The sequence below is a fragment of the Plecotus auritus genome, assembly GCF_963455305.1.
Source record: "Plecotus auritus genome assembly, chromosome: X".
NCBI classification, from domain to species: domain Eukaryota; kingdom Metazoa; phylum Chordata; class Mammalia; order Chiroptera; family Vespertilionidae; genus Plecotus; species Plecotus auritus.
The window spans coordinates 67,491,660-67,505,049 of NC_137784.1; the positions used below are offsets into that span (position 1 = coordinate 67,491,660).

Below are 13,390 nucleotides of genomic sequence, written 5' to 3' on the forward strand. Positions count from 1 at the left end.
TTAAACCTGCTTTCTGATGTAGCTAAATATTTTTCAGTCCAGTGAAGCACCCAACTTCTCTTTCTGGTAATTGTAAGCAACACAGCAGTAAATATCAACATGAAGCAGATTATTATTATAGAACATGCAGGGAGAACAAAAAATAAAATACTTAACTGCAGCAATGTTTGACTATATTCTGTGCAGTGAGAAAACCTGAAGTCATTTTCAAGGTCCACCATTACTTACTTCTTTTCAGTTGGATCAAGTTTCTAAACTTTCTAAATCTCCATTTTCCAGCTAATGAAAAGAAAATAGAATTCTACTAAGTCTCTTATCTACCTCCTCCAGGACTTCTGTGAGGATCAAATGAGATGAGGCACAGGAAAACACTTCATAGATATTTGGTTAAAGTGTAAAATGTTTGCACCTGGCTATAAAGCAAGTAGTGTTCCTGGGCTGAAGAAACTGCAAGGAGGCTAGTCACTAGGGAGAGTAAGTGGGGCATTGCTATGTGACGTCATTACCCAATGCACACAGTGCCTGTTTCAGGGCTGGACTGGGCCGTGGGCCGCATTTTGCACCATGTTGTCTCAGCAGCATTGGCTGTGATTTGGTGGGCTGTTGCTCCAGGGTAGTGGCAGGGCCTATGTCCACTTAGGGGAAGCCGAGTGTTGCTTTGTCGATGCCAGGTCTGAGGTGCCATTTCTTTGAAATGGCCAGTGTGCATCACAGCAGCTCTGACATTGAGCGTGTGCCCCCTGGTGGTCAATGTGCATCATAGCGATCAGTTGGATGATTGGAAAGACACTTAGCATATCAGCCTTTTATCCTATATAATAAATAGGTAATATGCAAATTAACTGTCACACCATCACAGGATGGCTGTGTCCACAGTGGAGGTGGGATTTCCATAACACAAGATGGCTGCACCCACAGTGGAGGCAGGGTTTCCCATAAAGAGTGATCAGCAGGGATCTAAGGCTGTGAGGAGCCAGGCCGGGGCGGGGGACCTGAGGCTGGGCCCCCCAACCAGCGGGGCTAGACTGGGGACCTCAGTCCACACCCCACACCCCGGCACCAAGCCGGAGGACCTCAGGCCGCGCACCCCACCTGTGGGGGCTTGATGGGGACCTCAAGGTGCACCCCCTGCCCCGGTGTCAGGCCTGGGGACCTCAGGCCATGCCCTTCACCCCAGCCAAGGGACCTGAGGTCACGCCCCCCACCTGGCGGGGCTTGATGGGGGACCTGAGGCTGCACCTCCTCCCCAGTGTCAGGCTGGGGGACCTAAGGCTGTGCCCCCCACCTGGTGCCAGGCCAGGGGACCTGAGGCTGCACCCCCTGCCTGATGGGGCTTGATGGGGGTGGGGCCAGCTGGGTCTAGATCTCACCCAATGGGGGTGGGGCCAGCTGGGTCTAGGTCTCGCACAATTTTGATGTGCACACGTGTGGGTGGGGACTTGACTCTGGGTCCCATGGTGTGCCCCAAACTATGACAGGAGGAAGATTTTCATATACATTTTACTAAGTTTCTTTCATCTCCGACACTCTATTATAAAAAAGGGGCAAATAGCAATATTAAAATATTTCCTCTAATTCCCTTTTAATGTGCATGAAATTTGTGCACTCAGGGGGGTTCCTCAGCCCGGTCTGTGCCCTCTTGCTGTCTGGGAGTCCTTGGGGGATGTGCAACTGATGGCTTAGGAAGCGGGCCAAAGCCGGCAGTCAGACATCCTTAGTGCTGCCACAGAGGCTGGAGAGACTCCCGCCACTGTCGCTACACTTGCCAGCTGTTAGCCTGGCTCAGGGCTTCTGGCTGAGTGGAGCTCCCCCTGTGGGAGTGCACTGACCACCAGGGGGCAGCTTCTGCGTTGTGCATCTTTCCCCTGGTGGTCAATGCGCATCATAGCAACTGGTCGTTCCGCTGTTTGGTCGATTTGCATATTAGCCTTTTATTGTCTAGGATATATTGCCAATTTTATTTTCTTTATGCCTGTGATTCTCTCAATTTTTCTTCTTAAAGTAGTCTCTTTAACATTTCTTGCATTGCTGTTTTGTTAATGTACACCTTTAAACTGTTTCATCAGGAAAGTTTTTTAATTCACCTTCAATTTTAAATGAATGCTTTAGTGGATATAGTAGTCTTAGATTCATGCCCTTGCTTTTCATTACTTGTGTACTTCATGCCACTCCCTTCTGGTCTGAAATGTTTCTATTGAGAAGTCAGGTGACATCCTAAAAGGAACTCCTTTGTAAGTAATTTTCTGTCTCTCTCTTGCTGCCTTTAAAATTCTTTAATATTTTCCATTTTAAGTATGATTTGTCTATGTGTGGGTCTCTTTGGGTTTCTCTTGATTAGGGCTCTGTGCCTCCTGAACTTGTGTGACATTTTCCTTCACCATGTTGGGAAGTTTTCTGTCATTATTTCTTTAAAGAGTTTCTCTGTTCCTTGGTCTCCCTCTTCCCCTTCTGGGATTCCTATAATGCAGATGTTATGTTTTATGTTGTCCCAGAGCTTCCTTAAGCTATCTTCTTGCTTTTTAATTATTTTTTTCTATTTGCTGCTCTAATTGGGTATTTCTTTCTACCTTGTGTTCCAAATCACTGACTTGATCTTCTGCTTCATCCAATCTACTTTTAATTCCTTCCAGTGTGTTTTTAATGTCAGATATATAATTCTACTTTTCTGTCTCGTTTTTGTTCATGGCGTCTATTTTCTTTCTCATGCTGTTGTAAGTTAATATAAGTTCCTTAAGCATCTTTATAACCATTGCTTTAAACTCTATGTCTGAAATTTTGCTTGCCTCCATCTCATTTATTTCTTTTATTGGAGAATTCTTCTTTTCTCTCATTTGGGTGTTGTTTTTTTGTTTCCCCATTTTGCTGTCTCTTTGTGTTTGCTTCTTATGTATTGGATAGAACTGCAATGCTTCTCAGACTTTGTGGGATGGTCTTATGTAGAAAGTGTCTTGACAAGTCCAGTGGTTTTGTCTCTTTTTTCACCTGAGCTGGATGTTCTAAAATACCCCTTGTGTGCATTTTTTTGGGCTCTTCTCTGGTAATTAGGACTTGATAGTTGATGTCCCTTTTGTGGGAGGAAGTTTCTCTCCAACATGCTGCTAGTTAGTCATGCCAGCTGTTTTACAGGTGCTTTGGGTCAGTGATTTGTGAGTCTGGCTGGATTTTGCTCTGATATTGTTGAATCTGGTCCCTTGTTGTGTCTATCCTGGGAGCTTCTCTAGTGTAGGTGAATGTGAGTCACTGTTCCTTTCTGGCCCTGGGCAACCTGAGTGGTTGAATCCCCTATTAGTCCAGTGGTTGGGGACTCCTTAAGCTCAGAGCCTGGGTCTGCCTTGAATGTCACACTTTGATTGACTCTGTTCTGTACTGTACTCTCTTCCCCCACGGAGCTGGTCCTGCAAATTTCAGCTAAAGGTGCTGGTTTTTGCCTTGCTGATTAGTCTGTTTGGTGTCTACAGTGGGAACCCAAACTGTTGTTTCTGACTAATTTGATCAGGCAAAGACACAAAGCCTCCAGGGACCTCTGCTTGCAGACTGATTGGATTCAGTTTGGAGTAGCCTCAAGCAATCATCTACAGGTGTTATGATTTTCTGAATGGGTGGGACAATTGCTTCTGCTTGGAGGCTATCATTCTCAATCTCATATTGGGCCTCAGAAACTCCACAGGGTGGGGCAAGGGATTTTTTAATAGGGTGGCTCAACTGTCTTAACTCCAGGCCAAAACTACAGGATAGCAAAGTTATGCCTGAGAAAGATGACCTCCACAGTGTGAGGGAATGACTCAGTACAGGAAACCAGGGTGTCTGCCTTCTGAGCTCCAACCATAGAGTCCTCACCTTATGTTATATTACTACAGTTACAGTCCCCTCTGCCCTCCCTCTTCTGGAGCCCAAAATGAGTGGCTTCACTCAAAATGTTGTATATTATTTCATTAAGGAGGTCCCTGAATTTCCAGCTGTCTCCTTGGCAGACAGAAACCCTGCTTTTTTTCACAGCCAGATGTTATGTGGGCACCTTTCTCAGTTCTGGCACTCGCTGCTTGGTGCCCAGCTTAGGGATTAGACCCCAGAGTTCTCAGTGTCAACTCCCTCAGCTGAGATATCTCTCCAGAACTTCAGCTGCTGTCTGTGGGAGCCTGGCCAGCCCTTTCTCACCTCAGCCCTTCCTACTAATCTCTATGCAGTCTCCACTTTCATTCCTTGGTTTTCAGGGTTCTCTCCAACTAGTCTTTCATTGATTATTCAGGGTTGTTGTTTTTTTATTTTAGTTGTAATTCCAGTTTTGTTCTGGGAGCATGTTTGTGAGCTTCCACTTATTCCAACACCATTTTTAATCTCTATAATTAGAGCTCTTAACTGTTAGAGAAATCCAGAGAAAATACTAATGAACAAACTTTTATGTTTCATATACACTGTATATTCATGCTTTAAATTAATTAAGACTTCATTTTGAATTAAGTCTTTTTCAACACAATTTTGGTTGAAATACATACATTAAGGCATGTTGTACTTCTCCAAATCATAATGTAAAACTGTTAATATGGTTTTGGTTCTGGCAAAATATAACTTGGTTTAACCAGAAGTAGACAACACATGAAATATCTTCTTATCTGCAGTAGAAGATTGTGAGGGAGAGATTTGTAGTAGTATTTTTTACATATTGCATATTTTGATATCTGTTTGTGTATTTGTTTTTAGAAACTATCACTGTAATTGTCACTAGGAAGTATAATATAAGCCGACAATAATCTTATCCAAAAAGTGGCTTATACACCATTTACTAGTAGTGTTTTAAAAATTTAATATCTCCTTCCTTCATTTGGCCTTACCAAGCAACCAAACTTAGCAAGGCTGTGAATAGTTAGCATACACATAAGTGTTGTTATTTACAATAAATAAATAACAGTAATAAATAAATACATTCAACCTTCTCTCCTGATTGGTACCAGAAGAGTGGTCTACATTTTGGAGGTATTCTCTAGAAGCATCCTTTCACACTGGAGTACTCACCTTTCATCATTATTAACATAAATTCCTATGAACATATGAAGGGGATGCATGACAGCTAGAAGATATCCCATAAGCCTTACTACTTCTTAGATTTTTATATTCTGGGAACATCTATGATTGAAGTCTATGCTGTGTTGCCAAAATGTCAGTGACATGAAAATTTGTAATTGATTTCAAAAATGATCCTCAGTATAGAATAGTGAAGGGAACATGAATTTTGTAATTAGTCATCAAAGTAAATGCTAATCTATATATATAAAAGGCTAATATGCTAGGTCTTCTACCATCTGACTCTTCACTATGATGTGCACTGACCACTAGGGGGCAGACGCTCAATGCAAGAGTTGCCAAGCTGCAGTGACTTGGCAGTGGTGGTTCTTGGGTGATGCACCCCAAAACCAGAGAGGAGGGAGCCTGATTCCTCAAGGGGCCATGAAATTTCACCTTGTCAGTGGGTTATGATGGTAATGGGGCACTGTCAGTCCTGAATATGGATTATTGCACACTTGGGTTTGCATTCCACACCCTGTATGACAGCAACTTTGCAGAATGCCCTTTCACACTCCAGGACCCCTTGGGGTATCTCAGAGAGTCAGTTTCAACCTGATCCCTGCAGGCTAAGCCGAGGGACCTCACCTGCCAGGGGGACCCCACTCACTCTGCAGATGCCCTTTGAGCCACAGCGCCACCCCTGGTGTGGCCAGTTGGAGATTGACCAAGGGAGGATGGATCCAGGACATGTCTGGCCCATCTCACTCAGTGCCACCCTGCCGGCCACCTTCTAATTAATTTCCTTTCAATGTACATGAATCCGTGCACCAGAGCATTAGTTTTTCTATAAAATGGATATAATATTGCTTATCTCAGTGAGTAGATGTGCAGACTAAATGACACATTTATGTAAAACTTCCAGTGTAGTGTTTGACATTTACTAGCTGTACAGTTATATTTTGTTTTGTCATTGTTTCATTGATGTATGGAGATTTAGGAGCACAAGTGTAACTTAACATGTACATTTTCTTTCATGATAAAATAGCGTTAATAGTGTGAGTTGTGGGTTAGCTGGTTTGCCTCAGTGGATAGAGCATCAGCCTGCAGACTAAAGGTTCCTGTGTTTGATCCTGGTCAAGAACACATACCTTGGTTGCAGGCTTAATTTCCAGTCCTGGTCTGGATGAGTAGGGGAGACAACCAATCTATGTGTTTCTCTCACATCGACGTTTCTCTCTCTCTCTGTCTATCCCCCTCCCTTCCACTCTCTCTAAAAATCAATGAGAAAATATCCTCAGGTGAGGATTAACAATAACAACAACAAAATCTTCCTGCCTTTAATTTCAGTGTAATTGAGTTTAGTCTCTCTTTCTAATGTAAAAAAAAAAAAATAGTGTGAGTTGTAGTAATACATGACAATAGGCTCTGAACACACAGTACATTCATGGAAGCCAGAGAATACCAAAGCAAACTAACTTTGCCTAGAGTTAGCTTCATATTGTGGATCCAAGAAGAATTTGCTACGTCATTTTTTCTCTATTCTAAGATCCCCTAGCCTAAGCACAGGGTTCTAATAGGTGTACTTTAACCTAAATTTTATCTATCTATCATCTATCTATTTTTTCCATTTACAAATTTATGTCACAATGTGCAAATTGGGTTTTAACATTTACCAATATGCTGCTTAACATATGGTTCAACAAAAAGAAGCAAATGAAAAGAACATAAATGAACTATCTTTTATAACTGCTACACATGCATTTTTCAAAAATCATAACAAGATTTCATAATTTAATGATATTACTTTTTGTTGGCATAGCTTATGGAAAAAAGAAAAAGACAAAATGTAAGTGTGAGTCTTGTACAGAGTGTATTAAATATCTTTACTTGTAGTGAATAAAATATCATTGGCAAAAAGTGGACTGAAATTTTAAAAACATATTCAGTTAATAGATATCTTAAGTAATTGTGTATGGCCATACTGAAAACTTAAATCTCCTAATTTTTTGGACAGGTTTTCTAGTGCCAATTTAGGGGGAAAAATACCATCAAGTAAAGCACATTAAAACCCATTAATTCATAGTGGAAATAACTTAGAGACTAATAAAATTAAAGAATTTTCAAAAATTGGAAAAAAGTGATAACATATTTTTTTTTACAAAGGAGTAAAACTGTTTGAAATTTAAAATTGTAGTGCAAACTAAAAACCCTCACATTTTGTTTTGAATAAAATCGGCATGGACAAAAAGAATGTAAATTCTAAATAGATGAACAAAAATAATAATAGAAATGACAATAAATATATAGTTGATGCATATTATCCCTTTTTTTCTTTTTTACAGAGAAGAAGGGAGAGGGATAGAGAGTTAGAAACATCAATGAGAGAGAAACATTGATCAGCTGCCTCCTGCACACCCTTTACTGGGGATGTGCCCGCAACCAAGGTACATGCCCTTGACGGGAATCAAACCTGGGACCTTTCAGTCCGCAGGCCGACGCTCTATCTACTGAGCCAAACCGGTCAGGGCGATGCATATTATCCTTAAGGTAACATATATAGTAGGAAAAAAAGTCCCCTACAAAACATGGGCTTAATATAAATTATAAGAATTAAGAGGCCACTATGGAAAATGGTAAAGGCTCCCCCAAAAAATTAAGAAAAGAGTTAGCTTACAACCCAGCAATCCCTCTCATGGGTATCTACCTGAAAAATTTAAAACATGTATTCACCAAGATATATGCACCCCTATGTTCATTACAGCATTATTCACAGTGGTCAACACATGAAAACAACTGAAATGTCCCTCAGTGGATGTTTGGATAAAGAAGATGTGATGCATACATATAGTAGATTACTACTCGGCCATAAGAAAAAACAAAATGCTGCCTTTTGTGACAAAATGGATGGACCTTGAGAATATCATGCTAAGTAAAATGTCAGACAAAAACATTTAAGAACCATATGATCTCACTCATGTGTGGGATTTAAAACTGAAAGCAATAAATGAATAAACAAGACAAACAAACAAAAACATATAGACACAAACAACAGTATAGTGATTACCAGAGGGAAGGAAGGTTAGTAAAGGGTGTCAAATATATGGTGGTAGAAGGAAATTTGATTTTGGGTGGTGAACACACAATGCAATATACAGATAATACTAGTATATTATAGAATTGTAAACTTAATCCTGGTCAGTGTAGCTCAGTGGTTGAGCATCGATCTATGAAGCAGGAGGTCATGGTTTGATTCCCAGTCAGAGCACATGCCCAGATTGCAAACTTGATCCCCAGTAGAAGGTGTGCAGGCGGTAGTCGATCAATGATTCTCTCTCAACATTGATGTTTCGATCTCTCTCTCCCTCTTCCTTCCTCTCTGAAATCAATAAAAATATATTTTAAAAAATTGTACACTTGAAACCTATATTTTCTTATTAATCAATGTTACCCCAATATTTTTTAAAAAATAAATAATAAAAGAATTAGGCAAAAAAATAAATAATTCCAGAAACTAGAAATATGCATAGGATCCTGAATTCTACTTATTGAATATTCAGTATTCCTACATAATCTTATATTATAGTTTATCCCCTTGCTTCCATCGACTTCTGGATATACTGTTCAGGGAATTAAAATAAGCAATAAGTCTGATATTTCATTGTTTTCAATACTTACAGATTATTAACACTGTCATTGTCAACTAACTTAGAAGACCAAATTGATAGTTTGTCCACTGTAGTGCTTAATAGATATATTTCTTATTGCAGGATAACTCCAGAAAGATATAACATGGGTATACACATGGTGATTTTTTTCCAAAATTGCAATTTGGCATACTTATTTCTGCCTGTCTGTGAGTATGAACTAGTTGTGTATAGGTATTTTTCATAAAGAAAACCCGAACACTGGGAACTTCCTATTAGATATAAAACTCAACTGTCCACTCATAAAAATAAATCTTAAAAGTAGTTTAATCCAGTTAAAGTGTCTGAGACTTGAGAATGTATATTTTCTCATTTTTAAATATCTTCTCTTTTTAATTCTAAAGTAATTTGTGTCTGAACTTGTTACCTGACATTTTCTCATCAAGGATGGGGAATTACGAAATTTGAGTGTGTGTGTTGTAGCAAGGGTTTTATTTGGGTTGATAATATATCACCATTTAGATTGGTCACAAAGACAGGTCTAACCTTTTAAATTAGTTGGTAAGTAAAAGTAAACATTTGAAGTTGTTACCAATAAACATGAGTAACAAAAGTGCTGAAACAATATGAGCTGAAAATATGGGAGTCTCAGATGAGAATTTTCAAAGATGGGCTTTGAAAAATTGATGGTGTTGTTATGAATGAGTCACTAAGTAACCAAAATTACATACATCACATTAAAAAATAAAAAATTTAGTGGTTTTGTATACTTTATATTATGGCTCAAGATCAACATAGGTGGTTAACAAAATATTAAATGAAGATTCTGTTTAAAATTCTAGTTAATGATAATCACATTATGATTTTAATAAAATTCCATATCTTTTCTACAAGTGTCAGAACTATTTTGTGGTCTAAGCTTGGGCGAATTGGTAAGAAAACCCACATATTCGAAAGATAAACTTAAGTCTGTAAAGTCATATACTGATAATAAAGGATTAATTACCTTATTTAAAATAAATACATATTGACCTTAATAATAAAAGTACCAATATAACTGTGATAAATTTGCTAGTTGTCTATGTGTACCTTCCCTTCTCTCTTTAAACGTAATATCTGCTCATTAATTTTACTGGCTTTGTTAATTATATCATGTGCTCTGTCAATGTGCTATTATTGCCTTTAAGGCTTTTAAAGGAGCAAAATAGATTTATCACATGGAATGGCACACAGTTTTAAATGGAAACAAAAAATCCTCCAACAGGTGCAAACTTTTTTCTTAGGTGGTGGTTAATATACATAGTTGTTGTGTACATAATATATTCCTATAAGGGAGAAATTGTAACTTAGAATTAGTTTGAAAGAATTGGAAGGTGAAAAAGGACCCTGCTAGAAGCACTGATTAACGAATAGCTTGTAGAAAGAACAATGAGAGGTAATAAAATTACAGATAGAGATAACAGGTTGGATTGAAGTGTGATTTAGGTGTATTGGAAACAATAAGGGGACCAAAGCTAAGTGATTGAAGATAAGATTGAATAGAATGCTGGGTGGCACCTAAATAACAGACAGCATGGTTTGAACTTAATCTGATAAGTAGTAGACAGACATAAGCAAAAAGCAATATTTTAGAGTCTTGAAAAATTTAGTCTTGTAAGGAAATTTAGAGGTCATACATTCCATCTTCATATTCAGTCAAGCTCGTATTCTACATATTGTCCTTTTTATTATCCTACTATAGTGACAAAACTAGTCAAAAAGCAACCTGAAAGATTCTTTTCATTGTTTTAAAAATTTTATGAGCCCATATATTACAAAACATATAACACACATTGTAATAAAAAAGCTAGCTGAGTGTTGTTGCTTTTATCCAATGCAGTTATCTGTTAAGGAAATTGATGATTTTGTTGCATTCAAACATTTACCTCAAACATTCATTGAGGTAAATCTGATGCACCTGACATATAGCAGGTCAAGGCAAAAATAAATACATGGAAAAAAAACAAAAAAACAAACACATGCTATTTAAATAGTCATTCCTTGAATCATTTCAACACTTTTTATTTTTATTTTTATGATAACAAAACACACAGCACAAATCTGGAATTTCAATGAATATCAGACTGTGCATAAATTTTTAATCCAGACCTCATTTGAACTTCTAGGCCCTATTATGGATTAATTACATTTACATAATTAAACTGAGGTTATGAACTGCCATAAAAATCAGGAAGGAAAAAGGAGTGTCTTTAGGATCACACCTCTTAAGGTATTAACAACCGATGGGATGCAATAATAAAAATAATTTAGCTCATTTTTGTCCTAGTGATCACCTTTATTTGTGACTATTTATATTATATTGAAATAAGATACCACAGCTTTAAAGGACACAAAATGTGACCTACATGTGGGAGAGTATGGACAGAACACATACTGAATCACAGCCACAATGTTCTCCATATGACGATCCAAAAAAAAAAGGTAGATAAATAATAATGCAGCATTTCTTAATGGTTATTGAAAAAAATCAGCTTTCTTTATAGTTAGAAGCATAAAATATTTTCTTATATTAAAGACACATGCTATTTAAAAAATCATGTCATGGAGCATTTTAAACAGACATTTTGTGAACTTCTTCATAGTTCAGATTTAGGTGTGTAAAAAGTTATCAACCTTGAAATTGCAGCTCTCTCTCATTTTCTCCTTCCTTCTGTCTCTCCTTCCTTCCTCCTTTCTCCCTCCTACCCCCTTTTTTTTGCATCTACTTGTGCATTAAACACATTTTAAGCAGAATGATTCAGAATAGAACACTATACTCATAAATTTTTGAACACTAAAGTCTTTTTTAAAAAAATAATAAGCCAAAATGTATTATAAATTATGGATTACTGCCAAAACTGGTTTGGCTCAGTGGATAGAGCTTCGGCCTGCGGACTGGAGGGTCCCGGGTTCGATTCCGGTCAAGGGCATGCGCCTTGGTTGCGGGCACATCCCCAGTGGGAGGTGTGCAGGAGGCAGCTGATCGATGTTTCTCTCTCATCGATGTCTCTAACTCTCTATCCCTCCATCTTCCTCTCTGTAAAAAAATCAATAAAATATATTTTAAAAAAAATGGATTACTAGAGGCCCTGTGCACAAATTCATGCATGGGTGGGGTCTGGCCTGCCAGCCCTGATGGGGACCATTGGAATTGGGCCAGCGGGGGGGAGGAGATGTGGGAGGTTGGCCAGCCCCACCCCCGGTGGTGCAGTGGCCAGCTAGGGGGTGGCCAGGAGGTTGGCCGGCTGGCCCCACCCCCAAACAAGGTGGGTCCAGGGTGAGGGTCCGTGGTAGGTTGGGGGGTAATTGAGGCCCCGATCCGGCCGGTTGGCCGCCACAGTGCGGGTCATAGTGACCGGTCATTCCAGTCATTCTTGTCGCTTGGCTTTTATATACGGTATATAGGTAATATATAAGTATTGAGTGTAAAGTGTTATCTTTAAACAATGCTATGATAGCTAGTTTTTAATCACTTTCATTCTGTTTTATTATGGACTGTTGACATGCTTTTCCCTTTGAAGTTTCATGTACAAGTCTTGATTTTAACATTAAAGAATGCTAAATGATAGTTTCTTTTATAAGTCATGTTTCCAAAGATCTCATAATTTTTTAGGTTTAATATATTTCAATACCACAAATTGCTTGTTCACACCAGGTATGAATCTTAGATTTAATTTCAAGGTGCATCAATGAAATAATTGTTTGGAAGCTACTTTGTAAAGTTAGATAGGATACATCCTAAAGAAATCAAATTTTAATGGTAAAGTCATTGACATTTAGAGAATGTGAAAATGAAATTTGTAATATTCAGATCTTAAGTATAGTTACTTAAAGTACTTATCATTAAAGGTGACCTTAATGTAAAGACTATTCAGAAAGATTTAGATAACTGGAGAAAAAGTTGGCATTAGATATGATGTAATAAGGGGAAATTTTACTTGTTTTTTTAAGCACAGCAACTAATATAATTTTATGATTCACCAGTCATATGTAATAAACTTATTTTCTATTTCATTATGTGATAAAATTAATAATTTTTAGGTAAAATGTTTTAAATATCTCCAAATAACAGCACAGATTGAATAATGCCCAAATTTAAATTTGCAACACAGTAGGACCATAAACTTTACACCAAGTTAGAAAGTTACATCTTATAAATAACAGGCTACATGAAAGAGAAAAGCTTGATATCATCCCTTTATCACTGGGAGACCACTAGGGTTTTGGGTACCATGAATTATGAGTGTTGTTTAAAACAACAAAGTAGTATTTATAGTAGAGGAAGAAAACATAACCCATTAGAAAAGTTTAAAGGAATTGGGAGAAAGGCTGAAAAGTTACTTTCAAACTATTTTCAAATATGTAATTATTTAGTGAAAATAGAGTATTTGAAGATCAAGCGCTCTTAATTTTCACTAAGATAGAGAAGTACATTAGTACATTAAGATATAATTAAAATATGGTAGCTCCAAGGAACAGTTTCTTTAGAGTAAGGTGGACTATTAGATAAATTGCCTTGGGAAATTATGGAATCATGTCTCTTGAATACAATTAAATGTAAGACTTGAAAGACTGTCCCAGATAACTAAAATTCACTCTTGTAATCAGGTAGAAGACTGGATTATGAGAACCATTATTTTGTCCCAACTCTTTGATTCCATGCTTTCAATTTCATTCAAGTTCTTAATTTAACCTCATATTATTTT

The 13,390-nt window shown here is 37.9% G+C and overlaps 1 protein-coding gene across 1 annotated transcript in view; it reads left to right on the forward strand.

Moving 5' to 3' along the window:
- Positions 1 to 13,390, forward strand: part of PCDH11X (protocadherin 11 X-linked) — a 1,111,291-nt gene that overhangs the window by 863,588 nt on the left and 234,313 nt on the right. The window lies entirely within an intron of this gene.